This window comes from Coregonus clupeaformis, unplaced genomic scaffold, assembly GCF_020615455.1.
Source record: "Coregonus clupeaformis isolate EN_2021a unplaced genomic scaffold, ASM2061545v1 scaf0174, whole genome shotgun sequence".
NCBI classification, from domain to species: domain Eukaryota; kingdom Metazoa; phylum Chordata; class Actinopteri; order Salmoniformes; family Salmonidae; genus Coregonus; species Coregonus clupeaformis.
Genome location: NW_025533629.1, coordinates 414,742 through 432,500, shown reverse-complemented (window position 1 = coordinate 432,500; position 17,759 = coordinate 414,742). Strand labels below are relative to the sequence as shown.

Genomic DNA, 17,759 nt, shown 5'->3' with positions numbered 1-17,759 from the left:
AACAGCGTACAACAGACGATCGGCTTTGCAGCCTTCTTCAGTGTGTAGGTAGAAATATGTTTCATCAGAACAGCATTTGTAGGGGAAACACAGGTGAGCAAACGACGAGCGCAGGTGCTTCTAATCAGCGTGGCTCACTCATCTTCCAATCAGGGTTGTGGCTTTTCTGGTCTACCTGTATACATGTTACAGTCACAAAGAAATACATAATTATAGGGTATGGGAGCGGGTACGAAGGACAATTGAGGCATCAGGCGTAGAACCATTCATCAATTATTTGCCTTAGGTGCCTGCTCACTTGGATACATTATATCAATTGATGATATATATTGACCCAGCTCTGGCTGTGTAGTAATTATGTTGAGTTGTCAGATTTTTTTTAATTGAATGATGTGATATAGTGATAAAACAAATTGAACAGGAAATATCTTCACAAGCTGGCCTAGAACTCCGGTCTCAGATGTGGGGAGCTGGGGGTTCTACCCCCTAGCCACAGAGGAGGTATAGTTGGACCCAAATGAAACACCCAAGGCAATACTCAGGTAAGTAGATTTAATGTAACAAAAAGGTTCTTTTGCACTTCAAAAATAGTCCAACAAAAAGTTCTTCTCAGAAAGAGGTATACAACAGAGGTAGAGTAACAAAACAGGAGGCAAAACAAAATAACTCCACGAGGGGAGAAAAAACAAACTAAAGATAATCTTAGAAAAGCTTACTTGGAAAGACACGGTGGGACAAAGCAGGAGACACATAGCCAGACTCAAAACCAAGTGAGGAACAGGGGAAAAAACACAGCTAAAAATACTCTAGGTGAAACAAGGCACAGGTGACCTGGATGCTAATGGAAGGACACACGAGGAAGAACTAAGGCAGAGGGGAACACAGACGACCTCTAGAGGCCCGGAGACAAACAGGAGGCAGGAAGCTGACAGGGACCCTCCTCTAGGAACGACTCCGACGTTCCTTCCAGAACACCCTGGCCTCAGGGTGCGAAACTGGATCAAACCTGGGTCCAGGATGTCCTGGCTGGAACCCAGAGCGCTCTTCTGGCCCCGCCCTCCCAGTCCACCAGATACTGCAGAGAGTTCTGGACCCTCCGGGAGTCCAGTATCCGGGGACTGTGTAGGCTGGCGGCCGCCAATGATCCTGGGAGGTGGCGGGGGTCTGGCGTGGGGGGGGCGCAAAGGGAGAAGACAAGACAGGCTTAAGTAGTGAAACATGGAAAGGGGGGTTAATCTAAGGGAGCGAGGGAGAACCAAACGACACTGGAACAGGGTTAACCTTTCTTCTATGGGAAAGGGCCGATGTATTTCTGGGAAAGCTTCTTGGATCGACCCGAGGGGCAGGTTCTTAGTGGCCAAACCAAACTCTTGACCAGCTCGGAAACTAGGGCCCTCACCCGGCGGAGGCGATAGCCTGACTTTGCTATCTCTGGGAGGTCCGAAGGAGGGACGCCTGGCCTTCTTCCAGGTCCGGGCCTACAGCGCTGGACAAAGCGCTGGGCCGAGGGAACACCCACTTGCGCCTCTTCCTCTGGAAATAATGGAGGGGGTGTAAACCGAACTGGCATTCGAAGGGGGGACAATCCGGTGGCTGAGGACTGAGGGTGTTGTGGGCATATTCAGCCAAATGAGTATAGGTGGCCCAAGACGGGGATTATGGCCGCCATACACCGCAGGATGGTCTCCAGATCCTGACTAATCCGCTCCGCTGGCCACAGACCTGGATGGAACCCGACGATAGGCTGGCTGTGGCCCCAATAAGCCTGCAGAAGGCCCCCCAAAACCGGGACGGTTGGGGACGGCAGACCACGCCCAGGGGAATACCAAATATCCGGAAGACATGGTTCATGAGGAGCTCAGCAGCCCCCTTAGCCGAGGGCAGCTTGGGCAGGGGAATAAACCGGGCAGCCTTAGAGAACCGGTCTACCACCACTAGGATGACGGTGTTGTTGGGATGGAAGTCCGAACAAAGTCCAGAGAAAGGTGTGACCATGGCCTTCGAGGAACAGGTAAGGGATGGAGCAGTCCCTGGGGTCGCTGGCGTGTACGACTTTCCCTGGTTGCACACAGGGCAGGCCTCAACATAGACCTGTATCTTGCCAAACGGGTACGGGCTCATGGACAGGGCCTCTCGCATCCCTCTTTCGAGTTCCCACTGAAGAGGTGCGCACGATCCTAGACTCGGAATAACCGAAATGCCAAGGGCATCTCTTGTACCTCGGGAGAATAGGCTCGAGACAGGGCATCCGGCTTGACGCTCTTGGTGCCAGGTCGGTAAGACAGGGAGTAACTGGAATCGATTAAAAGAAAAGGGACCATCGTGGCTTGCCGAGGGTTCATCCGCTTAGCCTGTTGGAGATATTCCAGGTTTTTGGTCGTGAGAACTGGAAAGGATGCTGAGCCCCCGCCGACGGCGCCACTCTTTCCAAGGCCAGCTTAACCGCAACAACCCCCGATCCCACGTGGTAGTTGGCGCGCGGCCTCAAGACAGGTGGCGAGACATGAAGCACAAGGTTAATCTCCCATCCTCACCCCTCTGCGACAGGACGTCCCACCCCCCCCTCTGAGTGCGGCCATCCACCAAAAGGTCTTTTGGGTCAGGGATCACCAGAATCGGGCAGAAGTGGAGGCGCGTTGAGATCCCCAAGGCCCTGTCTCCCCAATGGTCCCTCTCCTTGGTCGTTGCGCACCACAGAGCTGAAATTTTAACGAACTTCCGATAGAAGTTGGAAAAGCCAATGAACCGCTGGAACCTCCCTTGACCGCGGCAGGAGTGGGCCAGCTGTGGACCGCTTTGACCTTCTTGGGATCCATCTTAGTTGGCCGGAAGTGACACCAAAACCCGAGAAACTGGAGTCTGAGAAACATGAAACTCACACTTCTCAGGCTTAACGTAGAGGTGATTTCAAGGAGCCTCTGGAGAACCCTGCTAACATGCCCCTCATGCTCCTTCAGTGACAGAAGATGAGGATATCGGCCCAGGTACACAAAGACGAACAGATTAAGCATATCCCGGAGAACATCATTAATCAGGGGCTTGGAATACTGCGCGGGGCATTGAGCCCAAACGGCATCACCCGAGATTCATAGTGCCCCCGTGAAGGCGTGCTGAACGCCGGGTCTTCCATTCGTCCCCTTGCCGGATCCGGGCAGACGAGATGGTAAGCATTGCGGAGATCCAGTTTAGTAAAAATGGAAGCCCCTGAAGCAGCTCAAAAAGCAGTGGCTATGAGAGGAAGGGGGTATCGACTCAACCGTGATCTTGTTGAGTCCCCGTAATCAACACAAGGCCTAAGACCCCCCGCTTTCTTTTCAACAAAAAATAAGCCCGCCCCAGCCGGGAAGTAGAGGCACAGATGAGGCCGGCTGCCAAGGGACCTTAATGTAGGTTCATAGTGCTTGCTCGGGAGGATAAGGAAAAGATCCGACCCTAGGAGGGCAGCAACCAGGGAGTAGATCTATGGCACAGTCATACGTGCTATGAGGCGGTAAGGAAGTAGCCAGGGCCGTTGTGAACACTGCCTTGAACCGATGGTAAACACTGGGGACTCGGGAGACGCAACAGACTCTTGAAACTGGGTACTAGGGGCTGAGGGATCTGAAGCATGCAGGTGAGTTGGCAAGTGGAACCCCAGTTTAGAATGGTGCCAGTAGGCCAGTCGATTGGGGATTATGTCTGCATAGCCAAGGGTGACCCAGGATAATAGGATACTCGGGAGAGTCAATGAGATAGAAGGTCTCCACCTGCTGGTGTTGAGAGATAGTAAGTCGCAGGGACTGAGCCCGCTCAGTAACCTTTCCTGGTTCCAGAGGTTTGCCATCTAAGGCTGTAACTGTCTGGGGTTGAGGAAGTAGTTGGGTAGGGATCTTGAGTTCCAGCCAAGGTTACATCCATGAAATCACCTGCGGCACCGGAATCGATCATAGCCTGGACCCGATCTGGCCCTCCCAGGACAGAGTGGCTGGAATAAAGCTAGGACAGCGTTAGTAGGAGGAGCTCTAATTTTCCCCCATCACAACCCTCCTGTAGCTGGGCGGGGACAGGCGTTTCCAAAGCCCGGGGCAAGCGGAGCGAAGTGGCCGCAACCCAGCAGTAGAGGCACCGACGCCCCCCATGCGACGCTCCTTCGCGGGGAGAAAGCCTGGAACGCCTAACTGCATGCTCTCCGGGGAATCCTGGAGCAGTTCAGGAGCCGGGGAAGCTCTGAATGACGGAGTCCAAACAGGAGAAACAGAGCTGCTCAGAGGAACCTGGGATGAGACACCGGGCGGCGAGAGCCGTTCTCCGCCCTTTAGACGATTGTCCAGGCGGATGGCCAAGGGGCTATGAGGGACTCGAGATTCCAGCTGGTTCTCGGGTGGCTAACCATCTTGGAAGGGGCTCAGATAACCCTCCTGAAAACAGACCTCAGCGCTTCATCATTCCATCCGCTCCTTGCTGCTATGGTCCGGAATTCAATGGCAAAATCTGCCGTGGCCTGGGACCTGACGAGAGACAGCAGGCGCTTGGAAGCCTCCCGCCCACGGACAGGATGATCGAACACCCGCTTGAACCTTCTACAAATGCAGCGTAGGGAGCTCACAACAGGCCTCCCGGGACTGCCACACCGCAGAGGCCCAGGCGAGCGCCTTGTCTGAAAGAAGGGTAATGATATAGGCAATCTTGGAACGGTCTGTGGGAAAACTTGAGGGTTGGAGCTCAAGGTGAGGGAGCATTGGGTGAGGAAACCCTGGCAAGAGCTTGGATCCGGAAAGGGCTTGGGAGGTGGTAGTCGGGGCTCGCCACTGGAGAAGGCCTGTCGTCACTGGGGGGTGACCTGGAGGAAGGGAGAGGACTAGGGAGGCGTTCAAAGAGCTCTTCTTGTCGGCTGAGAACGGCTTCATGGCGCTGGAAAGATGCCTCATGTCGAGCGATCACCGCCAACAGGTCCTGGGAACTGAGTGTTTCTGGGTCCATGATTGACTTGGTTTTTCTGTCACAAGCTGGGCTAGAACTCCGGTCTCAGATGTGGGGAGCTGGGGTTCTACCTAGCCACAGAGGAGGTATAGTTGGACCCAAATGAAAACACCCAAGGCAATACTAGGTAAGTAGATTTAATGTAACAAAAAGGTTCTTTGCACTCAAAAAATAGTCCAACAAAAGTTCTTCTCAGAAAGAGGTATATCAACAGAGGTAGAGTAACAAAACAGGAGGCAAAACAAAAATAACTTCACGAGGGGAGAAAAACAAACTAAAGATAACTTAGAAAAAGCTTACTTGGAAAGACACGGTGGACAAAGCAGGAGACACATAGCCAGGACCAAAAACCAAGTGAGGAACAGGGGAAAAAACACAGCTAAAATACTCTAGGTGAAACAAGGCACAGGTGACTGGACAAGCTAATAAGGACACACGAGGAAGAACTAAGGCAGAGGGGGAACACAGATGACCCCTAGAGGCCCGGAGACAAACAGGGAGGCAGGAAGCTGACAATATCCACTCAGCTTTAGAGGGATGTTCACCATCAGCACCACAGTATTCAAGTATTCCACTGAAATCTACACTATAGTGATTCTATGTAGCATGTGCTTAAGCCAAGGTTATGTGTTGCGAGTCTTGGAATACCAGTGCCACTATACAAGTACCTCTATCAGTTTAAGCAGACATAGGGTTTATGTGTGTGTCTGTATGTTGACCCCCTCTCCTTCTCCCTTCAGACCTGTCTGGAGTTGGGAGCGATATCTGCAGACGGAGCCCAAGAGGCTTCGGACCTCTTTGACGAGGAGCTGACTGCCTGCTCACCCGGGCCACCTGAAGGAGGACAGTGAAGAGGAAGTACTAGAGCCCTCCCCCACTCCCGGACCCCCCACCCCCCCTACCGCCCCTGCTCTGCCCCTCTCGGAAGCACCTCTCTGGGGCCTTGAAGTCTGCCAAACTTGGCGAGGCGAGGCACGGGGTTAGGGTCTGGAGGGGGAGGGGGAGGGGTACACCCAGCCCAGCTGAGCGCCGTCCCCTCCCTGACGCCGCCCCGCCCCCGCGGGAGCTGGGACGCCACCTGGCCGGCCCGACCCCCACCAGACTCACGGCGCCCCGCTGACGGCACACCACTCAAACTGGTGGCGAGGAAGGTGGGGCAGAGCGCCACCAGGTTGGAAGCACCCACGCGCCACCCCTGCCCACAAGGCGTGACACCACAGGCGGGCACAGCGACGGTGAGCAGGGGGCCACGTGTGTGATGGGGCGTGGGGGATATCTCTGAGAACAAGAAGAGGGTCCACCGCTGCCAGTTTAACGGCTGCAGGAAGGTTTACACCAAGAGCTCACACCTCAAGGCTCGCCAGAGGACACACACAGGTGAGACTCATCAGCACGACTTCTAGTCTAGAGCAGAGTTGAAATAGCATTGGTTTTTATTTCAGATACTTTGAGTTTCGGATTGAGCCTGCCTTGAATACTAAATGGACAGCACTTTTGGGACTATTCTATTACATCCCATTGCTCTAGGCAAGCTTAATCAAGTATGTGAAAGGAAACAACTACTATACAAATACTACTCACTTCTAGCTCAGGGAAATACTACTCACTTCAGCTCAGGGAAATACTACTCACTTCAGCTCAGGGAAATACTAGTCACTTCAGCTCAGGGAAATACTGCTCACTTCAGCTCAGGGAAATACTACTCACTTCAGCTCAGGGAAATACTACCACCCCAGCCAGGGAAATACTACTCACTTCAGCTCAGGGAAAGTCACTTCATCTGAAAACATAAGTGTCGCTTATCAAAGAGGTAGATCATCTGGAGCCGCCTGCCAGGCAGGGAGAGCTCTCAGACAGACTCTATAGACCACCAGACAAGCACCATCAGGTCTACTATTAGCTCTTAGACATCCCTCATCCACCATGTTTCACCTTCTTACTTTTAGGCCTCAGGTTCTCTTTAATCATACCTGGTACTCATCTTGGCCCTTTCTGTTAACGGAGCCTCATCTATTAATTAAAGAACACATCCACTGCCTTTCATCCCCCTCTACCTCCTACTCAGCCTCTTTGTCTTTCCTCTTTTCCTGGCCGCCCTGGGCCAGTGGTCATTAGCTCCTCAAATGTTCAACTGCTTGAGTACCACCTATAGAATATTGGCTCTAAAATATAATGAGTACCACCAAATTTAAAGAGTGAGTACTTCAGTACTCTTCAGCACTGCCTGTACCCTCAGTATACTTGGCTATCAGTATTCCTTCTCAAGGTTGCCACACTACTTCCTCAGCAGATTTTCCGGAAACGGACATCATTCTCCCTCTTTCGATCTCAATCCCAAAACCACCAGACCTCTGTCAGGAAACTGTCCGCCGAGTGACTAACTGCCCCGTGATGGATGGATTGACCTGGATAAGCCGTGGTTTCCCAGTTTATTTTAGTCTGCCGCCCCGTTCCCCTACGGACGCTTTCTATAGGCTAAGTCTCGGTGACAATCCACCAACCTGGGACTCTGTGGGACTGAAATATGTTAATGTTCCCCGCCTGGCACTTCTCAAACACCCTTATTCTAACCAGGGTTGGGGTCAATTCCATTTCAATTCGAGTCAATTTGAAAAAGTAAACAACAATTGTTTCATTGAAAAGCATTGAGGAGAATAGGAATTGGAATTTTAGTGTACTTCCTGAAATGAAATGGAATTGACCCCAACCCCCGACTTTACGCACCATGTCAGCTCTACAGCTACAGCAGATCTGTTCCAATATCCACACTAGCTTCCCATTTAGAATGAAGCAATGTATCGGGCGTGGCATTTTGATCAGTATGATAGTGTGGTCAATGAAACACATGAAAGAGAGTGAGTTTATAGCTGGAACAGTTGTTTTAGCCACTCAGAGAGATAAAGCACCAAGACAGTGACAGGGCGCTGAGAAGGGAGAGGTAGAAACATCTCAGTCACCTGTACTGTTACGTGACATGCTGGCTCTAAAAGCGCAGGGAGAGTGTTATAGCTAGCAGAAATAGTTCCTTTAGCCACCGACAGCACAAAGACAGTGACAGAGCACTGAGAAGGAGAGGTAGAAACATCAGTCTGAGACATAGTGCCAAGGGCCTCCACGCTCAACCATCAGGCCATGACTTAAGAGACGGCGGACTCAAATCCCCCCATTCTTCATGTGTTGTTACCATCCATTACTGACAGAGCAGAGATTAACATTGGAGCTGGAATCAAGCAGACTGGGTGGAAATTACACGGCCTGCAGTGACTTTTATGAATGGAGGTTTGAACGCAGATAAGGAATTGTACAATTAGATTCTGAGGAGGAGAAGAGGAAAACACGCCTCTCTCTGTCCTGCCTTCTCCTCCTTTCTCTCTCTGTCTCCTCCATTGCTCCCTTTCTCTCACACACGCACACACACACACACACCGCAAACACACACGCAAACACACACGCACACACTTTCCCTCTCTGCTCATATAAAGGAAGCCAGCATTGACTAGTGTAACAGTAAAACTGTAGGAGTGAGTAGTGCTGGCCTGTAAAGTGCTTTTCCCCCATAATGACCTCAGAGACCACGTATACACCGGTCCATCTCCAGCTAATGGAGGAAATGTAATTAACCACAACTCAGGCACCTGAGAGGCTGGATCGAGTGTGTGTGTGTGTGTTTAGTTGCTAGGCAACCATAGCCTATCAATGGAGGGAGTGTGTAGCTGGAGTGGTTATCTGCTGTGCTCTAGGCACTGGTCTCAGCCTGTATCGATGCTGTCTCCACTATCCCTCCCCCCTCACAACCACCACACCCCCCCCCCCCACCAAGAAGGAAGCATTACAGCGCCTGTTGCTAGGCAACTGCATACTCCTCTGCCAGCGTGAGTGGTAATTGGCTGGGTGCACAGCGGCGTGTGCTGCCAATGCCAGATCCAGCCAGCTGCACTAGCCTCCTCGTGTTTCATCACTCACCCCGCTGCTAGGAGACCGAGTCAGGCATCCATGCCTCCCGGGACTATAATTGACCGGTGTGTGAGGGAGTGGGCCAGACCTAAATCTGGCCTTTCTTGTTTTTAAGGCCAGAGGAAAGGAGAGCAGAGAGGAGAGGGAAGGATGGGGCTAGGGGGAGGGAGAGGAGAGAGGAGAGAGGGAGATGGGAGGATGGGGCTAGAGGAGAGGAGAGGAGAGGAGAGGAGAGGAGAGGAGAGGAGAGGAGAGGAGAGGAGAGGAGAGGAGAGGAGAGGAGAGGAGAGGAGAGGAGAGGAGAGGAGAGGAGAGGAGGTTCTGTAGCTCAGCTGAGGTAGAGCACAGCGCTTGTAACGCCAAGCTAGTGGGTTCGATCCACCACCCATACACAAAAAATGTATGCACGCATGACTGTAAGTCGCTTTGGATAAAAGCGTCCAAATGGCATATTATATTATTATTATATATTGTGAGAGGAGAGGAGAGGAGAGGAGAGGAGAGAGAGAGGAGAGGAGAGAGAGGAGAGGAGAGAGGAGAGGAGAGGAGAGGAGAGGAGAGGAGAGGAGGAGAGGAGAGGAGGATGGGGATAGAGGAAATGTGAACCTGTGATGGGGGGATAAGTTGGATGTGAGTGATAGGTACTCTGTTACACACCTTGTACCTCTGTTATCCACCACTCAGCTAGCCTCTGAAGATAAAATGGTCTCTGTTATTCACCACTCAGCTAACCTCTGATGATAAAATGGTCTCTGTTATTCACCACTCAGCTAGCCTCTGATGATAAAACGGTCTCTGCTATCCACCACTCAGCTATCCTCTGAATATAAAAATGGCCTCTGATTTTTAAAGTAGTTGAGTAGTGAATTCTTTATGGACAACCTCAGAGTAACACTAAAGAAGGCTGGCCCAAGCAGGAAGAGGGGGGATAGTCCTCCTAAAAACATCTTCAAGCAGGAAGAGGGGGATAGTCCCCCTAAAAACATCTTCAAGCAGGAAGAGGGGGCTAGTCCTCCCAAACACATCTTTAAGGAGGAAGAGGGGGCTAGTCCTCCTAAACACATCTTTAAGGGAGGAAGAGGGGGCTAGTCCTCCTAAAAACATCTTCAAGCAGGAAGAGGGGGCTAGTCCTCCTAAACACATCTTTAAGGAGGAAGAGGGGGGATAGTCCTCCTAAAAAACATCTTCATGAGGAAGAGGGGGGATAGTCCTCCTAAAAATCATCTTTAAGGAGGAAGAGGGGGATAGTCCTCCTAAAAACATCTTCAACAGCTGACACACGCCATCCCATTTGTTTTATTTTATCCGTTCTCCAGCAGCTCGGCTGGTGAGATAGCAGGCAGGTCATTATAAAAGCACTGTAAACCACAAAATGCTTCCTTCCTCTTTAATTGCATTCTGAAAGCTGATGAAGCAAGTGTAATGTGGATTTGATGGAGTTCTTGAAGAGATATAAAATGTGTGACAAATGCTGGTACAAACCGTGCCTTATTAAACCATCCAAACACACTGGGGAGCTATTATATAGATTATATTATATTATATAGATGATATTATATATAGTGTTGTTATCATATAGACTAGTACAAAACCAACATACACTGACATACATGTGATCTACCACTAAAAGCATTGGCCCCATTTTATGTTTTTACATTGCATAACTCCTCTACAGCAAAACAACCACAAACGGACTACATTTCTGATTCACATTGGACAATGAAGTTATGTGAATCTGTTCAGTTGTTATGATCATATTGAGGAAGTTGCAATGGGAAGACTGTATTTAGTCTGATGTCTTTATGAGACTGTATTTAGTCTGATGTCTGAGACTGTATTTAGTCTGAGGTCTTTATGAGACTGTATTTAGTCTGATGTCTTTATGAGACTGTATTTAGTCTGAGGTCTTTATGAGACTGTATTTAGTCTGAGGTCTTTGTGAGACTGTATTTAGTCTGAGGTCTTTATGAGACTGTATTTAGTCTGGATGTCTTTATGAGACTGTATTTAGTCTGATGTCTTTATGAGACTGTATTTAGTCTGAGGTCTTTATGAGACTGTATTTAGTCTGAGGTCTTTATGAGACTGTATTTAGTCTGAGGTCTTTATGAGACTGTATTTAGTCTGAGGTCTTTATGAGACTGTATTTAGTCTGGATGTCTTTATGAGACTGTATTTAGTCTGATGTCTGTGTTATGCGACCTAGTTGGGATGATTGGTGGATGTGTGTGACATCTCCTTGGAGAGGGGAGGCAGCTGGCAGGGTGTAAATATAGAGGTACTTCCCATAAGCAACACCACTGGCCTAATTATCACACATACACACATGCACGCACGCACACACTCACTCACACACACACACACACACACACCTCCCACCAGCATTCTGCCCCTGTCCTCCTCCTCCTCCTCCTCTCAGTTTCTGCCCATTCAGCAGGATAAGAGACTACTGGGAACCCCTCCGCATCCATGAAAAACACATTACATACACACACACACCTAACATATCTCGCCATCTCACTCCCACACACACACACGCCTATCACACACACAAATGCACACACAGACGCATACACACACAGGGGCGGACTGGAACCAGAAATCAGCCCTGGCATTTCTAACACACCGGACCATTTTTTTTCCTTGAGGCCCCAACACCAGACAATATTTTTCTTCGAGCCCCCACACCGGCAATGTTTTTCCATGAGGCACCCATTATTTGACAAATGATCATTTTGCACAAAAAAACCTAAGTCAGACAGGACCAATGGGCAAGAAATGGACCAGCCCTTCTGGCATTTGCCCAAAATGCCAGATGGCCAGTCCACCGCTGCAGACACACACCCCCTCCTAAATGGAAGTCTCCTATCAACATAGCTGCACGTGAAACACAGTACGATGGAAATATGGAGTGGATGCGCTATAACCATCCATAAGGATTGGTGGATAACTGTTAAACATGCGTGAGATTGGTGGATGAGTGATAAACAGCTTTGTTTGTTTCCGTTCAGGTGAGAAGCCCTACAAGTGCTCATGGGAGGGCTGTGAATGGCGTGTTCGCCCGGAGCGATGAACTGACAAGACACTACCGCAAACACACTGGCGCAAAGCCTTTCAAGTGTAACCACTGTGACAGGTATGTCAAAACACACTCGCATCACACACACACACACACACACAGGCAGCAACACAAGCCTGTTAAGTGTATCGACTATGATGCATTACACAAGCTCACTGTTTGGCAAGGTAGTTACAGTACTTAACAGACTGATGTTGCCAGCCCTAGTAAGCAACACTGTAGTAAAGGGCATATAATACTCATGTCAAGCTGAGACCATAAAGATTGGAAAGGTACCCGCATGTTGGGAAGACTTGAAGGCCTTAAAATAGGCCTAAAAAAGCCTACATAAAAAACTTACCATTTTAAACTTTACAGAAATTCAGTGCAGGGTCACGTCTAGATTCCTGTGTGTCTCCCTTCTGCTCCCAACTGTTTGATTAGATTTTATTAGGATCTCTTTTAGCCCACCAAGGGCTAGTCTTCCAGAGTCCTTAAGAAATGTAAAAACATACAGAAATGTAGAAGAACAACAGAAGCTAAGTAAAAACACAAACACAGATCCACTGTCCAACTGTTCAGTGCCCCCAGGTTATACTGTTGTCTATAGAAGCCTATATTACCATGGCAACTGTTCAGAGCCCTCAGTTATACTGTTGTCTATAGAAGCCTATATTACCATGGCAACTGTTCAGAGCCCTCAGGTTATACTGTTGTTATAGAAGCCTATATTACCATGGCAACTGTTCAGAGCCCTCAGGTTATACTGTTGTCTATAGAAGCCTATATTACCATGACAACTGTTCAGAGCCCCATGTTATACTAATGTCTATAGGAGCCTATATTACCATGTCAACTGTTCAGAGCCCTCAGGTTATACTGTTGTCTATAGGAGCCTATATTACCATGACAACTGTTCAGACCCTCAGGTTATACTGTTGTCTATAGAAGCCTATATTACCATGGCAACTGTTCAGAGCCCTCAGGTTATACTGTTGTCTACAGAAGCCTATAATACCACGACAACTGTTCAGAGCCCTCAGGTTATACTGCTGTCTATAGAAGCCTATATTACCATGACAACTGTTCAGAGCCCCCAGGTTATACAATGTCTATAGGAGCCTATATTACCATGGCAACTGTTCAGAGCCCTCAGGTTATACTGTTGTCTATAGGAGCCTATATTACCATGACAACTGTTCAGAGCCCCCAGGTTATACTGTTGTCTGTAGAAGCCTATATACCATGACAACTGTTCAGAGCCCTCAGGTTATACTGTTGTTTATAGGAGCCTATATTTCCATGACAACTGTTCAGAGCCCTCAGGTTATACTGTTGTTATAGGAGCCTATATTACCATGGCAACTGTTCAGAGCCCCCAGGTTATACTGTTGTCTCAAGCAGCCTATATTACCATGACAACTGTTCAGAGCCCTCAGGTTATACTGTTGTCTCAAGGAGCCATATTACCATGACAACTGTTCAGAGCCCTCAGGTTATACTGTTGTTTAGAGGAGCCTATTTACCATGACAACTGTTCAGAGCCCTCAGGTTATATGTTGTCTCAAGCAGCCTATATTACCATGACAACTGTTCAGAGCCCTCAGGTTATACTGTTGTCTCAAGGAGCCTATATTACCATGACAACTGTTCAGAGCCCTCAGGTGATACTGTTGTCTATATAAGCTTCATATTACCATGACAACTGTTCAGAGCCCTCAGGTTATACTGTTGTCTCAAGCAGCCTATATTACCATGACAACTGTTCAGAGCCCTCAGGTTATACTGTTGTTTATAGGAGCCTATATTACCATGACAACTGTTCAGAGCCCTCAGGTTATACGTTTTATAGAAGCCTATATTACCATGACAACTGTTCAGAGCCCTCAGGTTATACTGTTGTCTATAGGAGCCTATATTACCATGACAACTGTTCAGAGCCCTCAGGTTATACTTTGTCTATAGGAGCCTATATTACCATGGCAACTGTTCAGAGCCCTCAGGTTATACTGTTGTCTCAAGCAGCCTATATTACCATGACAACTGTTCAGAGCCCTCAGGTTATACTGCTGTCTACAGACGCCCATATTACCATGACAACTGTTCAGAGCCCTCAGGTTATACTAATGTCTATAGGAGCCTATATTACCATGGCAACTGTTCAGAGCCCTCAGGGATATACTGTTGTCTATAGGAGCCTATATTACCATGACAACTGTTCAGAACCCTCAGGTTGTACTGTTGTTTATAGGAGCCTATGTTACCATGACAACTGTTCAGAGCCCTCAGGTTATACTGTTGTCTCAAGCAGCCTATAATACCATGACAACTGTTCAGAGCCCCTCAGGTTATACTGTTGTTCAAGGAGCCTATATTACCATGACAACTGTTCAGAGCCCTCAGGTTATACTGTTGTCTCAAGGAGCCTATATTACCATGACAACTGTTCAGAGCCCTCAGGTTATACTGTTGTTTAGAGGAGCCTATGTTACCATGACAACCGTCAGAGCCCTCAGGTTATACTGTTGTCTCAAGCAGCCTATATTACCATGACAACTGTTCAGACCCTCAGGTTATACTGTTGTCTCAAGGAGCCTATATTACCATGACAACTGTTCAGAGCCCTAGGTGATACTGTTGTTCAAGGAGCCTATATTACATGACAACTGTTCAGAGCCCTCAGTTATACTGTTGTCTCAAGCAGCCTATATTACCATGACAACTGTTCAGAGCTCCCCAGGTTATACTGTTGTTTATAGAGCCTATATTTCCATGACAACTGTTCAGAGCCCCCAGTTATACTGTTGTTATAGGAGCCTATATTTCCATGACAACTGTTCAGAGCCCTCAGGTTATACTGTGGATGGAGGGAGGGAACGAGGGATGGAGGGATGGTAGGGTGGAGGGCGGGTGGCATGACAGACCTGTGGTGTGCCAGCTGGTGTTGTGGCCCCTCGTCGCGACTCATACCACCATCTGGTCTGACCATAACCCCTTCACTCCCCACCCCCTCGCCTCCTGTCCAACAGGTGGACAGTGAGGCAGATGACTGGTGGCTCATCTCAGTGTGTCACCTCACCTCCCTGTCTGTGTGTCTCCAACATCTCCATGAATCCAGACGTATGAGCCAGACAGGGACCTGTGTGTCTCCAACATCTCCATTCATCCAGATAGCTTCTGTTTTTTTTCTGTTCTGTTCTGACTGGTGAACAAGGAGGGTAGATGGATCTAGTCATGTAAGGTTTAAATCTAACTAGAATTAGAATGACTTCAGTATGTACTCTAATTCAATGAAGCACCCAGGCAAGTTACAATGTTATCACAGTGAATGGATACGAAGACTGCTTCAAATTGCAATGTAACGCTAAATAGCGTATATATATATATATATATGTAACGCATGAATCTTTCCTTATTTGTAGCAAATAGGAAAGTAATGCACGAGTAAAGAGTAAGGAGTTATGAATATGATCAAATAATATATTTGGTACATAATGTGATTTCATGTTTTACTCTGTTGACTTTGGTCTCGCACAAATATAGTAGCTCAATTTCAATATGTTATACTAGTTTAGTTCTAATTTAGAGCAAATGTTGTTTGTGTGCATTTCTTATACATGCAGACAGTTCAACTAATTGTGCCTTAATGTTAGAGCAAATGTTGTTTGTGTTGGTTTTCCATCACTGGTTCAACAAATCAATCTGCAGCTTCCATTCCTATTCACAACGCAGCTGCAGTCATTACCGCCCTGTTGAAAATGTTGATTTAAATGTTGATTATGAATTAGTCATACATGTTTAATTGCATGTGCATCAGAATTGCCTTGACGCACATTGACTAGCTAACAGCAGCAGTTAGACTGATGACTCAACAATAGTTCCTCCTGCCATGGCAACAAGCTAACAACATCATTTCTGTCTATTCTACAGATGTTTCTCACGATCGGACCACTTGGCGCTACACATGAAAAGGCATATCTGAGGGAGGTGGAGGGAGAAGAGCGGGAGAGGAGGGGAGGACAGAGAAAAGAGGAGAGGTGGAGAGGGAGGTGAACATCATGGCTGTCTCTGTTGTGTTCAAAAGGGAACTGAGAGAGAGTTCAATCAAAAAGCTTGGTTGCATCAGATCAAGGATTGGATCAGCCTTGGGAGACATGGGAGTGAAAGACAAACGGATAGTGTCTGTGGGGCTGCATTGGGCACATAATCATGGCTTTTGTGTGCAGCGACAAACAGACAGTCTGGTCTAATGTTGTTCCCCGAGCAGCTCTGCCACCCGAGTCCTGGAATTCTGATACTGCCAGATTGTGATTCTGCCTCGAGACAGTAACACAGGACTGACAGACGCTTGTGTCGTATAGAGAGTAAAAGGGTTGTCGCCCCGCTTTTCTGTTGCTCTTCGAAGGTTATCTTAGAGCTTGGACAACTGCAAGCCAGCCCTGTCAAACTCCTATTGTAAGGGGTCAAAGGTCAACCAGAAGACATTGACTCCAGTCCCTGGTCAGGACACCTGATGACCACAATGAACTATAATATTCATACTCCTCCTATTCTCCAGATGCACTCCTCTCTGGCTCCTCTCTGGCTCCACTGTCTCCCCTGTCTCCCTCTGTCTCTTCTCTTCTCCCCTCTGTCCCCTCTGTCCCTCTGTTCCTTCTGTTCCCTCTGTCTCCCTCTGTCTCCTTCTGTCTCCTCCCCTGCCTCCCTCTCTTTCCTCTTGTTTCCTCTGTCTCTCTCTGTCTCCCTCTGTCTCCCCTCTGTTCTCTGTTCCCCTTGTCTCCCCTGTCTCCTCTCTGTTCTCTCTGTCTCCTCTCTTCCCCTCTGTCTCCCTTCTGTCTCCCTCTGTCTCCTTCTCTCCCCTCTGTCTCCTCCCCGCCTCCTCCCTGTCTCCTCTCTTTCCTCTCTGTCTCCCCTGTCTCCTCTCTGTCTCCCTCTCTTCCCTCTGTTTCTTGTTTCCCTTGTTCCCTCTGTCTCCCCTCTGTTCCTCTCCTTTCTCTCCATCTCCCCGTCTGTCTCCTCTCTGACTCCTCTCTGTCTCCTCTCTGTCTCCCCTCTGTCTCCTCTCTGTCTCCTCTCTGTCTCTTCACTGACTCCCTCTGTCTCCTCTGCCTCCTCTGTCTCCCTCTGTCTCCTCTCTCGTCTCCTGCCTGTTTCCCGAAAACAATCAAAATGTTTTACAGGAATGGACTCCGCTCTGTCTCCTCTCTGAGTTCCCCTCCACAGCTGCGCAGCGACACTTTTGAAACTTTTGTAAAAAATGTTATTTGTAAACCCTTCAGTCTTGAACTGGAAAGTCTTGAAACTCACCAAACGCTGGTTTCACACATACTGTTCTGGTATGGACTGCCACATGCACAGGCGAAAGACAAGCAGCGAAACAGCTACCGAAGCACAGACTGCAAAGGATATCGTAAATGATGTGTACAGGTTACTTAATTTATTTTCTAAAATCTCTTCCTTTTCGCTATATGTTTTGCTAAGAACAATTCATTTTGGAGCAAACAGATCCTGAACAGCACCCCGCCATCAAAACCCAAGCCTATGAAAGCTTCAACATGCTTGAAATGATACCTTGGTCTATGGGAGTACGTGGCCAAACCCCCCTACAGAACTACAGAGTGCAACTACCAGTCAAAAGACAAAACTAGAGCCGTTCAGATATCTTTAGCCAGAGTCAAAAGCATACAGAGAGAGACTTTGTCGGCCTCTCACATATCCAACAGACTTCTGCTCGTGTCTACAGTTCATTTCAATAGGCCAAGATGCTTCACTCAAGGTGGGATGTGGG

General features: G+C 48.5%; 1 pseudogene; it reads left to right on the top strand.

Annotated features, from left to right (window-relative positions):
- The window catches only part of LOC123483979, an 84,289-nt pseudogene extending 68,336 nt beyond the window's left edge, over positions 1 to 15,953 (top strand).
- Positions 15,954 to 17,759: the final 1,806 nt, after the last annotated feature.